Source organism: Montipora capricornis, chromosome 7 (genome assembly GCF_036669925.1).
Source record: "Montipora capricornis isolate CH-2021 chromosome 7, ASM3666992v2, whole genome shotgun sequence".
Lineage (NCBI taxonomy): Eukaryota > Metazoa > Cnidaria > Anthozoa > Scleractinia > Acroporidae > Montipora > Montipora capricornis.
Genome location: NC_090889.1, coordinates 49,364,702 through 49,376,837, shown reverse-complemented (window position 1 = coordinate 49,376,837; position 12,136 = coordinate 49,364,702).

The following is a 12,136-nucleotide window of genomic DNA, read 5'->3' as shown; positions in this document are numbered from 1 at the left end:
ATTCATTTATTATGGTAATAAATTTCCTTTATGCTCTCTGATTCTAAAAGCTAGATATTTCAGCGTTAGTGTGCAGTATTGGCGAAGCTCGGTTTGCTGGGAACAGCGAGAATAAGTGACACGTAGTTGGTGTTAATTCGGCCGCGCTTGTGGCGTGGCCGTTTATTCTCTTATCTAATATACAAAGTGAGCAACTAGGGCGTAAACAAGTAAGCAGTTCCCAGCAAAGGTGAGGGATTACCTGCCACGGCTCGAGACGAAGAACAAGGACGGGCAGCCCCACCCAAAGCCAATACTGAGCCTTTACATACAGGGATTTGCTGTCAAAAGCGCGGATAAACGTGAACACTGCCCGTAACTAATCAACTATATCATATTGCTAATTTAAAAAAAAGATGCTTAGCCCCTGTGTAAACATCTGTTGTTTACCTTCATGTGGCTGTATCCGGCCGGCGAAATTATGCCGGCCTAACGTTACTGTAAACTGTACTTACATACGAGAGGAAAATGCTTAGCCCATGCGTAAGCATCTGCCGTTGTACGCGTTGTTAGTAGAAGAACGAAAGTGATGCTTAGCCCCTGCTTAAACATCTGCTGTCGTCCTTTAAAAACTTATATCTACCCGGCGAATTCTAAGAGAATATACTGGCGTTACTTAAGAGCGACTTGCTGTAAAGGTCATCTATACCTATGCAAGATAGAAAAAATCAATTTTCTGAAAATTTGTCAGGAAGAAGGTTTTTACTAACTTGTTTCAAAACTGTAACTTTGAGGTTGTTTGGATTTTTATTTTCTTCTCCAGACGGCCTTTAGTATTTTGTCCCTGAAAGAGCAAAACTCGCCTCTAAATTACACTTTTTGCGAAGGCTAGCAAGCCAAGATATTGTGCGTAGCTGGGAAAGCTAACCCGTATTATTTAAATATAATGTTTGAGTATTTATTTCGTGTTGTCAGATCCACATGTAATATGAACCTGAATTTTTAACAATTTTTCAAAATTATACGCCAAGGCTATGTCTCATCACTTCCAAAGTTAGGTCAAATTTGTGGACCAAAAAGTCAATCTGGTACATGGATTTACCTCTCAAAACTATTTTTCTGGATAAAAGTATCACTTCATGTTACTTTTTATCGCAAATCTAGCTTGGGTAAATAAAACGCAAAAATTTGACAGCGTCTTGTAATCAGACACTTGAGCTTATCGCTTGACATTTTGAACTTTCACGCCGCGATTATCATCTCGAACATCGACCCTGAAGTGTTCGCCTGTGGGTCGTTCTCCGGTAAAATAGTTGTTTTCAGCCTCCAGATATCTGTTGCTGTAATTTAAAGACGGTTTCTAGCCGCAAACGAGTCTATTTAGAAAAGGGGTGTTTTGAATAATTAATTAAATATTTGGCGGTTGGCGAGCACAGACCATGCTGCACGCAACAAAATGTCAGTTTATAAATCGTTTTCAAGAAAAATCTTTAGAGACTATATTAGAATAAATAGTTGAATAAATACTCGGAGTTATTTCTTACCTCAATTTCGCCTTTCTGCTGACTCTTCGTCTCGTGAGTGAAGCACTCAGAACTGTTGCCAGGTTACGTATTAACCAGTTGACACAGGCAACCCAAGCTAATAATTTGGTCAGTTTCGTTCGGAATTCTAATAATAATAATAATAATAATAATAATACACATGGGTGAGATATTTATTATTTCTGGATGTAACATTAACACATGGTTCTGTCCTACTCAGAGCTCATTGCTATTGCTTTATTAATATTAATTGTAGTAGAACTGGTAATCAAGATTCTAGAATATTTCGATTGCGGACAGAAGTTATCGTACTAAAAAAGTAATTATATGCTTTAATAGTTTCAGTTCCTTTGGTAAATTCTTTTAAATTCCCCCACCCACGCCCCTGTTCGACTGTTTAAGTTCTGCTCTTAAAGTGAAAAATACCTATTAACACACCTACTAAGGTATTTCTGTCTCATTTTACATGATGAATGTAAAACAATTAAGACAACACGCTCTGTTATTTTACATTTGCAAACACTCTTACTTGTCTACGCTGTCGAGACTTTTGTGACCGACTTGTTTGTCGTACTAAAAGTGAGTAAATTATGAGCCTTACCTTACTTTCTGAAAAGTAGGTTAATTGGGGTAAAGGGGGAAATTATTTTTTGAGCCTGCGTTGCAGGTGTAAACGGGAAGCGAGATGTAGGGGAGGCGAAAACCAACGTCCCGTCCTGAGCTTCCATCGGCGCAATCCCTCCCACTGCCCGGTTTTACGGGTGCTCCCCCAGGCTAGAAATGAGGAGGCCCTTTCTCATTAGATGTCATTCTCTCGGCTCAGCCAGGTTCAGATCGCTTTACTTGCGAATTTTTATTTAGCACTCTACTCCACTAGCTAGTGAGATGTTCCCTGGCTACTGACAGATCGAAACGTTATGCATATGGTATACATATTTCCTATTTTTTCTTACTCATTGCAATCGCAAGCTAAAACAAGTCCACTTAGAGCATCTATGTATTCTGCCTTTCGTTTGTTATTAAAACCTTCCGTTGTTATGTCAAAGTAGTTGCATACAATACGAAGCATAGCAATGCTGAGCTGCTTGAGTCTCTTTTCTTTGTACAAGGCGCAAATGTCTAGGTTGTCATATACAATTGGATGCCGCAACTGAACTTCTTGAAGTATGGCTTGTCGTGTGACATCCATTTGCTGCTGCTCTTCTGCCGCCATGATATCTGGCGCTGAAAGTTCACCTTGATCATAACGACATTTTGCCGCCATTCTAGAAAAAAAAGACTGCACTTGCTGCGTGGTGAGATACTCGTCTCTCTTGAACAGCTTCGAGCCATCCATCTTCTTGGCAAATCTCATGTCTCGGGCTACATTAATGGGATCCTGTTTTTGGCCTGTTGCCTGGCCAAGATTAAATTTTTCCTCCAAATATTTCTTCTGGGTATCACTGAATCGATTAAACTTTTTGATAGTCGTCAAGGCCAACCCCCCGGGTAAATTGTTAGCGCTTACTGAGATGTCTTCTTGTTCAAGGGCTGCCGAGACTGCTTCACTCGAGCCTTCGACTAAAAGGGCGTGGTATTTCTTCTTAGCCACGTCCAACAGAGTGCATCTCTCAGGCACCATCTTGCACTGACCAAACAATAGGTGCTTTTCCAAACTGGAATGCCTCTGGTACATTTTGACACATCCTTCATTTGGGCAGGTAAGGAGTTCACTTGAGAACTTATCACTCTCTGTTGCTGGCTGCTCATCGTCCACTTGCACTTTTTTTGACCTTTCTTGTGACACACTAACAAAGTCTCCATGGGAGAATCTTCCCTCGAAGGAACAATTTTGCAAGTAATTTGGAACTGGAAGAAACAGAACCCTAATCATTGTAAAGGTCTGACTGTTGATTTAATAGAGCATTCGTCGCAAAATAGTCCACGCAAAATGATTCATTTGATCATATGACGAAAATGCTTTGCTATTTACTCATTTGACCTCCCAATTGATGCGCGTAGCACGTAGAAACCTTTTTCTGCCTTTTTGTTTTGGCTGTTACATGCCATGTATGATAATTCCTTTGTAATGGTCATTTGAGTAGTTTTCAAAAGGCCACAAACAGAAGACAGCCATTGTATAGGCAAGTCATACAACCTTAGCGAACCACAGGAAACCCCAAATATGTACCCAAATTCTGAGAAAGGGTTTGAGGTGTGGCTGTTTATTTGATATATGCAAATACAATTGTTCCTCTTCATATATCTCCACCGTTAATGTGGGTTTTGAATAAGGTGATCATGACGTTACACAAGCAGACGTTACGAGGGTATTTTACTCGATAGCCACTTAACTTGAAAATTGCAAGACCCTGGGAAAGAAGTTGTGCTAATTACAGCTTACAAACCCCTGAAAACTAATTATATTCCGCTGTATTTTACGACAAACAGCAGCCAACAGTTCCACTTTCCAGAAATTTGACAGCAATATTAAAATCAGTTGTATAGACTGCATTGCTTATGTGAAACATGAATGCAATACGTACCTTCAATTTGGCTTTGGTTAATTAGTTTGCCTTGTCCCACCTGAAACGCCCTCCAGACGGTAATACCTTGCTCGCTGTACTGGAAGTTGTTCATGGAACTTACTCCCGCTAACTTAACGTGAGGGAGAACATTCTTTCCTTCAGTGCTTGCGTTAACTAGGACAACCCGTACGCCATTTAGACCTCCGTTAGACAACATAGCGTCTCTGAAGTCTTTGGCATTCTGCACATCGTGACCCTCGTTAATGTGACGTCTGACGTGAGCCTTTATTGAGGCAGCTCTCCTGTCGCAAGCTCCTTTTCCGCCTTGTGGGTCGCTGAAGTCGACCCGGCGGACTCTGACACTGGTTTTGGTCTTCATTGCGTTACATGTTGCCAGCAACACTGAGTTGTGATAACACCCAGCATTGTCCTGGCGGAGAAAGGCAGATGTAATCTCTGGGTGCTCGAATTTAAGGGTGCGCAAAGTATGCTCTAAGATGCGTACAACTGCAGATGTATCTTGTAAACAGTTCTCGATGATATGTACGAATGTCTGGCTTTGCAGCCTTCCGTCTACTTTTCGCGCCACAACGCTTAAATGCCACGAAAGCCCCCGTTTTCCGAACCAGTCGGACTGAGATTCGCGATACTTCGCGGGTAAAAATTTCATCGCCCAGTCTTGGGTTATGAGAACCGAAGCGTCTTCAAGCAAATTCAAGCAGTCAATTCTCGCTTGATCTTGCCGAACACTGCGAAGTTGGTGTGCTTTCCAAGACGTAATAGCCTCCTCTGATTGTTTGAACGTGTATAACTGGTCTTCTAATTCCTCCTCTGGCATACGGGCCTCGTTCAACAAATACCCTTCAATGTTCCGCAAGACGCTTCGGAGACCTTCACACTGTGAGCAACTCCGGTCATGTACATGTTGGCATGGGCTTTGTCGTTGGCTATCGGTGATATCACTCAGCGCATAAGTGCTGCAATGATCAGCAACAGCAGTGCTCTCTGAAACATGAACCTGGAAAAGAAATGGTTACGTACTTTTCATAAACTTCACTTTGAATGATGCTATTTCTTCCTTCCCTGGAAAAGCTGCATAAAGAGGGTCACGTTTTTGTATACAAAGAAGTTAATATTCAACTAAAAGTTGAAGTTGTTGATTCATCGCATTTTCTTTCTACTGGATGATTGTAATTGTGACTTGTATACAGCATATGTACCTACTGACGATGCGTAAATATCTTTTTGTATGACAGAATTGCCTTTACTAAACGACAGTGTTTTACCTTAAAATCTGATTTTAGATACTGTTTACTTTCTTTCAGTGATCTTTCCCAGATATTTGCAGCTTCTTTTGACAGACCCATCTCCTCCAACCGCTCTATCAGGGTGCTCAAGTCATCAAAGCCCTTTGCACCTGCTGCAGCCGTATAGTCAAGTCCTTGAAGGGACTTCCTTACTGTCGCAGAGCAGGCAGAGAGGATGCGTAACATTGTAGCAGCTCCGAAGGGCTTAAACTCCGTCTCTTTGCAATATACCTGATACTGCCGCACTAGTCTGCTCGGTATCATAGTGCGTATGACATTAGGAGTTTCCAGAACTTGACCGGAAGAGAGGCGAAGATGGCGCTGTCCAAAAGGAAGGTCCTGAGTAACATGTGGACTTGTGACGTAGTCTAAAAAATGGTCAAGTTGGGTGAGCTCAATGCGCAACCGTGGGCTTTTCAACATTGAAACCTCCGCACCACGCCCATACTGCAGCGCATGATGCCTCGCCATTTTGAAGCGGTACTCAGTCAAACCAGGTATATAATGCTGGATACGCTTAAAGGATATCAGATCTGCCATTATAGACAGCGCTTGCCGCCGCGTTTCCCAACAAGATGCGTGCCGGTAAGTCTCAGCCAGGGCGTTGAGGTATTTCTGCTGTTCAGGTGACTCCTCTGCAATTCCAAATTCTTTCTCCACAGTGCCTGAATTTCTAAGTGCTTCCCAAAGATGGCCTGCGTCTCCCGGTGCTATAACTTCAAGTCCGGCCACCACCAGGTTCTTTGCTTTTGCTATGTGACCCTTTTTGGTGCGAACACTTGTCTCAGCCCATCTCTTTTTGGATGGCCCTATTGTAGGTGCGTTGCAGCAACGGAGAAATTCGTTGAGTTTTATTCGTCGATGTACTTTGCTATCATTTTCTGAAGGAGTGTTATCAAATAAGTCAGTACTGCTACTGGTTGGTGAATCCGATTTCGGTGAACTTGGCTGATAGGTGTCTGGTTCTTGAAGATGAAGTTGCAGCACTGCGTCGGCCAGGTTTTCCATGTCTATATCGTTTGAAACGTTCTGTGAATGTAAAAAAAAAAAAATACTGACGTTTTAGCAATACACTGAGAGCGTACACAGTTTGTATCGGATTTTGCAACAGTATGTTAAAAATTGCTCCAAATTGCAAGAGCGTGATTTTACTTAACCTGTCCATAGTGTTTACGAAATTTCTAGTTTTGTTAAATTTTTGTCATGAACTTTTGCCTCTTCTTATGGTTTTAATACTTTTTAAACTCTACGAAATAAACAGCAAGTAAGTCTTACCTCTTTAATATTTCCTTCTTGGGGTTTTTCGCTTAATCCGGAAGCTGCTGATGCCGCCGTTTGTTGATTTCCGTCGCAGGATTCCTTACACAATCCAGGGTCGGCTGCAACGAAAGCTGCTGATGCTACCGTTTCTTCAGTTGGCACTGGTGTTTCCAAAATTTCCCCATCAAGCTTCCCTTGGCGTTGCCTGCATCTTTCTGCACATAAAAGTACATGCGTTTGAGTTGCTTTAGTTGGTGGGTAGAATCTGTACAACCTTTACAGCCGAACCTAATTCCTCCAACAAAAAACCTAGCCGTCTTTTCAATCGATTTAAGCCCGTGAGAGAATTTTGTAACTAAATGAGTGGCTTACTTCGAGAAAGCCTTTTCAAACATACTTCCTTAACTATAAGCTCAGGGAAACGTTTCTCAAAGACCCAGATTTGATTTTCCAAGAACGTTATGTCAAAAAGATTCTTTCAAGTTCCCGTTCTGCTGACTCAGCCCACAAGCAAACTTAATTTGGTTTGTCAACAGACCTGTCAATTCCTCACAAGAAGAAGTTTCCCGGGTCACTTACGTGCCCCAGGGGTCTTTAGTGACGCGTCCAGTAGGGTTGGCGCTCATATGTGGCTCGTGACAATAATAATAATAATAATAATAATAATAATAATAATAATAATAATAATAATAATAATAATAATTATTATTATTATTATTATTATTATCATTATTATTATTAATTTTTTTTAAAATTATATTTTATAACTTACGCGACGCCACAGGAAGTAACACACCAGAGGAGTGGAATAGCTGCCTGGACTGCGAGAGCGTAATACCGCGTTCTCCTCTCACAGGCTTAGTTGGGTGTGAACACCATGAAATCGGAGCAGTACAGTTTGTTTTATTAGATCGCCATCTAACACCGAAAGAGTCACGATGTCTTGGACAAATAGTCAGTTGAAGATGCGAGTTGTCGATATCAAACACCCCTGTAAGATGAACATGAAACACTGAAACTACAAACTGAACCATGACCTGCTGTATCTACAAAATGTTAGCAACCTTAAGGCTTGAAAAGTTTAATTATGTAGACACTTTTGCTTTTAGGTCCTCCTTTCCCCGATCCCCTACTTTGCAGAGTGCAATCAAAATTCTTCCTTTTCCTCTCGTTTTGGAGATCAAACATTTCTGATTATGACAGACAAACTCGTCTTCATCTACATACTATGGCATATATTATAGCATTTCGGACAGCTTCATAGTATGAAGTTATGCGTGACACTAGTACGTGACACTGAATCGTGCATGATGCATGACAATTGGCTGGTACAGAACAGCCAGCATGCACAGTCACCTATTGCGTGGTGTTGCCCGACGTGGTTCTCGCATTGAAGGTTTAGTGCGCAGATTATAACACAAATTTACAAAGATCAAAATCACTTTGCTTTTGGCTAGATAAATACATGTGATATGTACTCTCTTACCTGCTCGAGCAAGCACGAGCTTCGATTCACAGTCTAAGGCAGAGTCTCCGAATACACGAAAATTTCGAAGGTGACCCTGGATACTCTTTGCACAGCTTCCCACAACCACACACTGAACATTTGCCGGATTGTCTGCACTTGATCCACACGATCCTCCGACAAGCTTGGCAAAACCACACGAAGCCATTAAATTACAATTTCTAACTTAAATATAAACGCAGGATCCTCCGGTTATATATGTTATGTACAAGAAAATCCAAATCAGACGTTAATTTGAAAGGCCAAAGGATACAACGCTTTTTTACAAGAAAATATTGTTCGCGCTAAAACAAGACAGCTCAGAGTTAATTCAAAGCACGTGCACGCACAGTTCTGCGAAATAGCGCAGTTCCGAGTTCCTGCATGCCTCAGTTTCAAAGCGAGTCCTGGTGCTCGACCATTCAAATGGAAATGAGTTGCTTATTCTCATGCAAATCAAACTCATTGCCATTTCAATAGTTGAGCACCAAGTCTCACTTCGAAACTGAGACAAACAGCAACTCGGTAATGGCCTATTCGATATCAGCAAGTGCACACACCTGTTATCCCGAGACAATGACCTCGTTGACATGCGGTAAGCAAAGATGAGTGGGTAAAGAAAGTGGCATAAATGAAATAAAGCTTATATTAAAAACTGTAATAAAACAATCAATTACAAAAAAAAAAGACAAAAAAAAAGGCAACCAAACAAGTCGTAACAATGAGGATAAATAAACAAGGACGCTCTCTGTAGCGAGGGAATTTTATTTGTAGCTGGGCAACCGCTGACAGTGTTTCGAACAAGCTCTGAAGCCGCAGCAATGTTTATATCCTTCCTCATCAAGATAGCGAACATTAAGGTAAGAAATAACTCCAAGTGTTTAATCAACTATTTATTTTTCTAGTTTTCCTAAACATTTTCCTCGATAACGATTTATAAACTGACATTTTGTTGCGTGCTTTGTCTGTGCTCGGCAACCGCCAAATGTTTAATTAATTATTCAAAACAAGCCTTTTCTAAATAGACTCGTTTGCGGTGAGAAACTGTCTTTAAATTACAGCAACAGATATCTGGAGGCTGAAAACAACTATTTTACCGGAGAACGACCCACAGGCGAACACTTCAGGGTCGATGTTCGAGATGATAATCGCGGCGTGAAAGTTCAAAATGTCAAGCGATAAGCTCAAGTGTCTGATTACAAGACGCTGTCAAATTTTTGCGTTTTATTTACCCAAGCTAGATTTGCGATAAAAAGTAAGATAAAGTGATACTTTTATCCAGAAAAGTAGTTTTGAGAGGTAACTCCCTGTCCCAGATTGACTTTTTGGTCCACAAAGTTGACCTAAATTTGGAAGTGATGAGACATCGCCTTGGCGTATAATTTTGAAAAATTGTTAAAAATTCAGGTTCATATTACATGTGGATCTGACAACACGAAATAAGTACTCAAACATTATATTTAAATAATACGGGTTAGCTTTCCCAGCTACGCACAATATCTTGGCTTGCTAGCCTTCGCAAAAAGTGTAATTTTAGAGGCGAGTTTTGCTCTTTCAGGGACAAAATACTAAAGGCCGTCTGCAGAAGAAAATAAAAATCCAAACAACCTCAAAGTTACAGTTTTGAAACAAGTTAGTAAAAACCTTCTTCCTGACAAATTTTCAGAAAATCGATTTTTTCCATATTGCATAGGTGTAGGTGACTTTTACAGCAAGTCGCTCTTAATAATTACATAGGTACATGCTTAGCCCCTGCATAAGCATCTGAGTAATATTATTATGTTGAGATTATCATCACTCGTCCTGCTGGCGAGTACCCAAGCATCAGAGAGATATGGCGAGTGGCCTGTTAAATGTCACAAATTAGAGGGGCGACGAGTTGGCTAAAGTTGGTGTTCTAATATATCTTAAAAAGGCGGTCGATTTCCATCGGCCGAACGTACGAATTTGAGCATAAGACAGGCCTTTTGTGGCTGCCCACAAAGCGGCGCCAATTCGAAAACTATGGCTCTTATAGTATTTGGTATCTAGACCCGAAAAACTGAGGGCCTGACTGAGACACTGAGCAAAATACGGCCTAGTAATTGCTGTGTTATTAGGCCAGCAGAACAACGGACCCGCGTTCCGTCCTCGTAAACTCAAATAATCCAAAAGCAATGTCACGGCGCAAACAGGCTTATCTTTGTATACGATAATGTCAGTAGGGCGAGAGGTATCGCTGTGTTTATAGTTTCGCATAGACAGTTTGATGCCCACGATAAAATCCGCATTATCTTTCAGAAAGAATACCTGCTTAAGCAGTAGTAAGTTGGTAGATGACTTGCCTGCTGTGATTGTCATCTCTCCTACTCTTAAAGCTGCGAAAAACGCCAAAGCAAACATCGCGCGAAGTAGTTTTCTTTGAAAGCACGAAGAAAGTGTCTGCTCACATGCACAAAGTACTTGCTCTAAAATTGGTAGCGTTATAGGTAAGCTGTTGTCTAGAGTGGGGTTAATTTTGGCATACCCTTTGAGGGCACATTTTATCAACTCTGACTTTGTTGGGTCGGGCAATGAAGCTAAGCGATGTACGTAACCCAGTGCAGAGACGTAAGTAAGAGTCGTCGCCGCACTGTAATTATTGTCCGCTAAGTACGCGACAAACAACGCTAGTGTATCTGTCGAAATTGGAAACTGTGAAATGGCTCTGCTCAAGACGTTAATCTCGAAGCGCTGAAAAATCCTCCAAGCCTGTTGGTAGGTTTTGAGTGACGATGTGCTCAAACTGCCTGCTAAGAGTCTGGCTAGTGTATTTCCCAGTTGCCTGGTTGCAAATGAGGGGGGATTGTTGTGGGCAACGAATCCATTCCTCTCGTGAGAGACAAGAACCTCTCTACCTGCAAGCGAGAGAGACTATCAGCTAATACGTTGTGCCTCCCCGGAACGTGTCGAGCCCTAAAATATATGTTCTGGGACAGACATACGAGAACCAGCTGCCGTACTAGAGCTAGCAAACCTTTGTGTTTAGATGTTTGCTTGTTAATGACGTGTACGACACTTTCATTATCTGAGTAAAACAATACCCGTTTATTTTTTAATCGGGCTGCCCACAAGTGTATGCCCAACACAATGGGATAAAGTTCAAGTACGGAAATATCCTGTTGCTTCCATTTATCAGGCCACTTGCCATATGTCCAATGCGTGCCGAAGATAGTGCCAAAACCGCATGATTGTGCGGCATCCGTGTAAAAGGAAAGTGCGCCGGATGAGGTCCAAACCTCCTTGAGAAACATGGATTCACAGTTAAATGATGTTAGAAATTGTTGCCAAATCCTGAGATCTTTTGTAACGTCTAAAGTAAGGCGGATAAAATACGTAGGTCTGAAAACTCCTATTGTAAGATTAATCAACCTGCGTAGAAAAACTCTGCCTGGTTTTATTATGGAGCAAGCAAAGTTTAATAAGCCGATCAATGATTGAAGTTCTCTGAGCGTGACTTTTTTACGTGACAAAAATTGTAATATAACCTTGCGGCATTTCTCAACCTTCTCTCGAGGAAGCCTGGCCTCATGTTGTAAGCAATCTAGTTCTATGCCCGCAAAAGTAAGAACGTGAGCCGCGCCCACAGTCTTTTCTTCTGCCTTAGGGACGCCCAGTTCATGACAAAATTGTAAGAATCTGTTTAATTTTGCACCGCACGTATCTAGTGATTTGCCAATGATCAGGAAGTCATCCAAAATGTGTATTATGTACGGAATTTGCAATTTGTTCTTCGCGACCCATTCCATCGCTGTACTAAGATCTTCGAATATTTGACATCAACTTGAACACCCCATAGGCAGGGTTTTATCATAATACCATTTTTCTTTCCATTTAAAACCCAATAAAGGGTAATCCGAAGGATTTACTGGCACGATACGAAAAGCGCTTCTCACATCGGTTTTGGCCATAGCGCAACCCTTGCCCTGTCTTTGAATAAGGCTCATCGCATCATCAACAGACGCATATTTAACTGATGAAAATTCGGGTGGAATACTGTCGTTTATCGACGCTCCC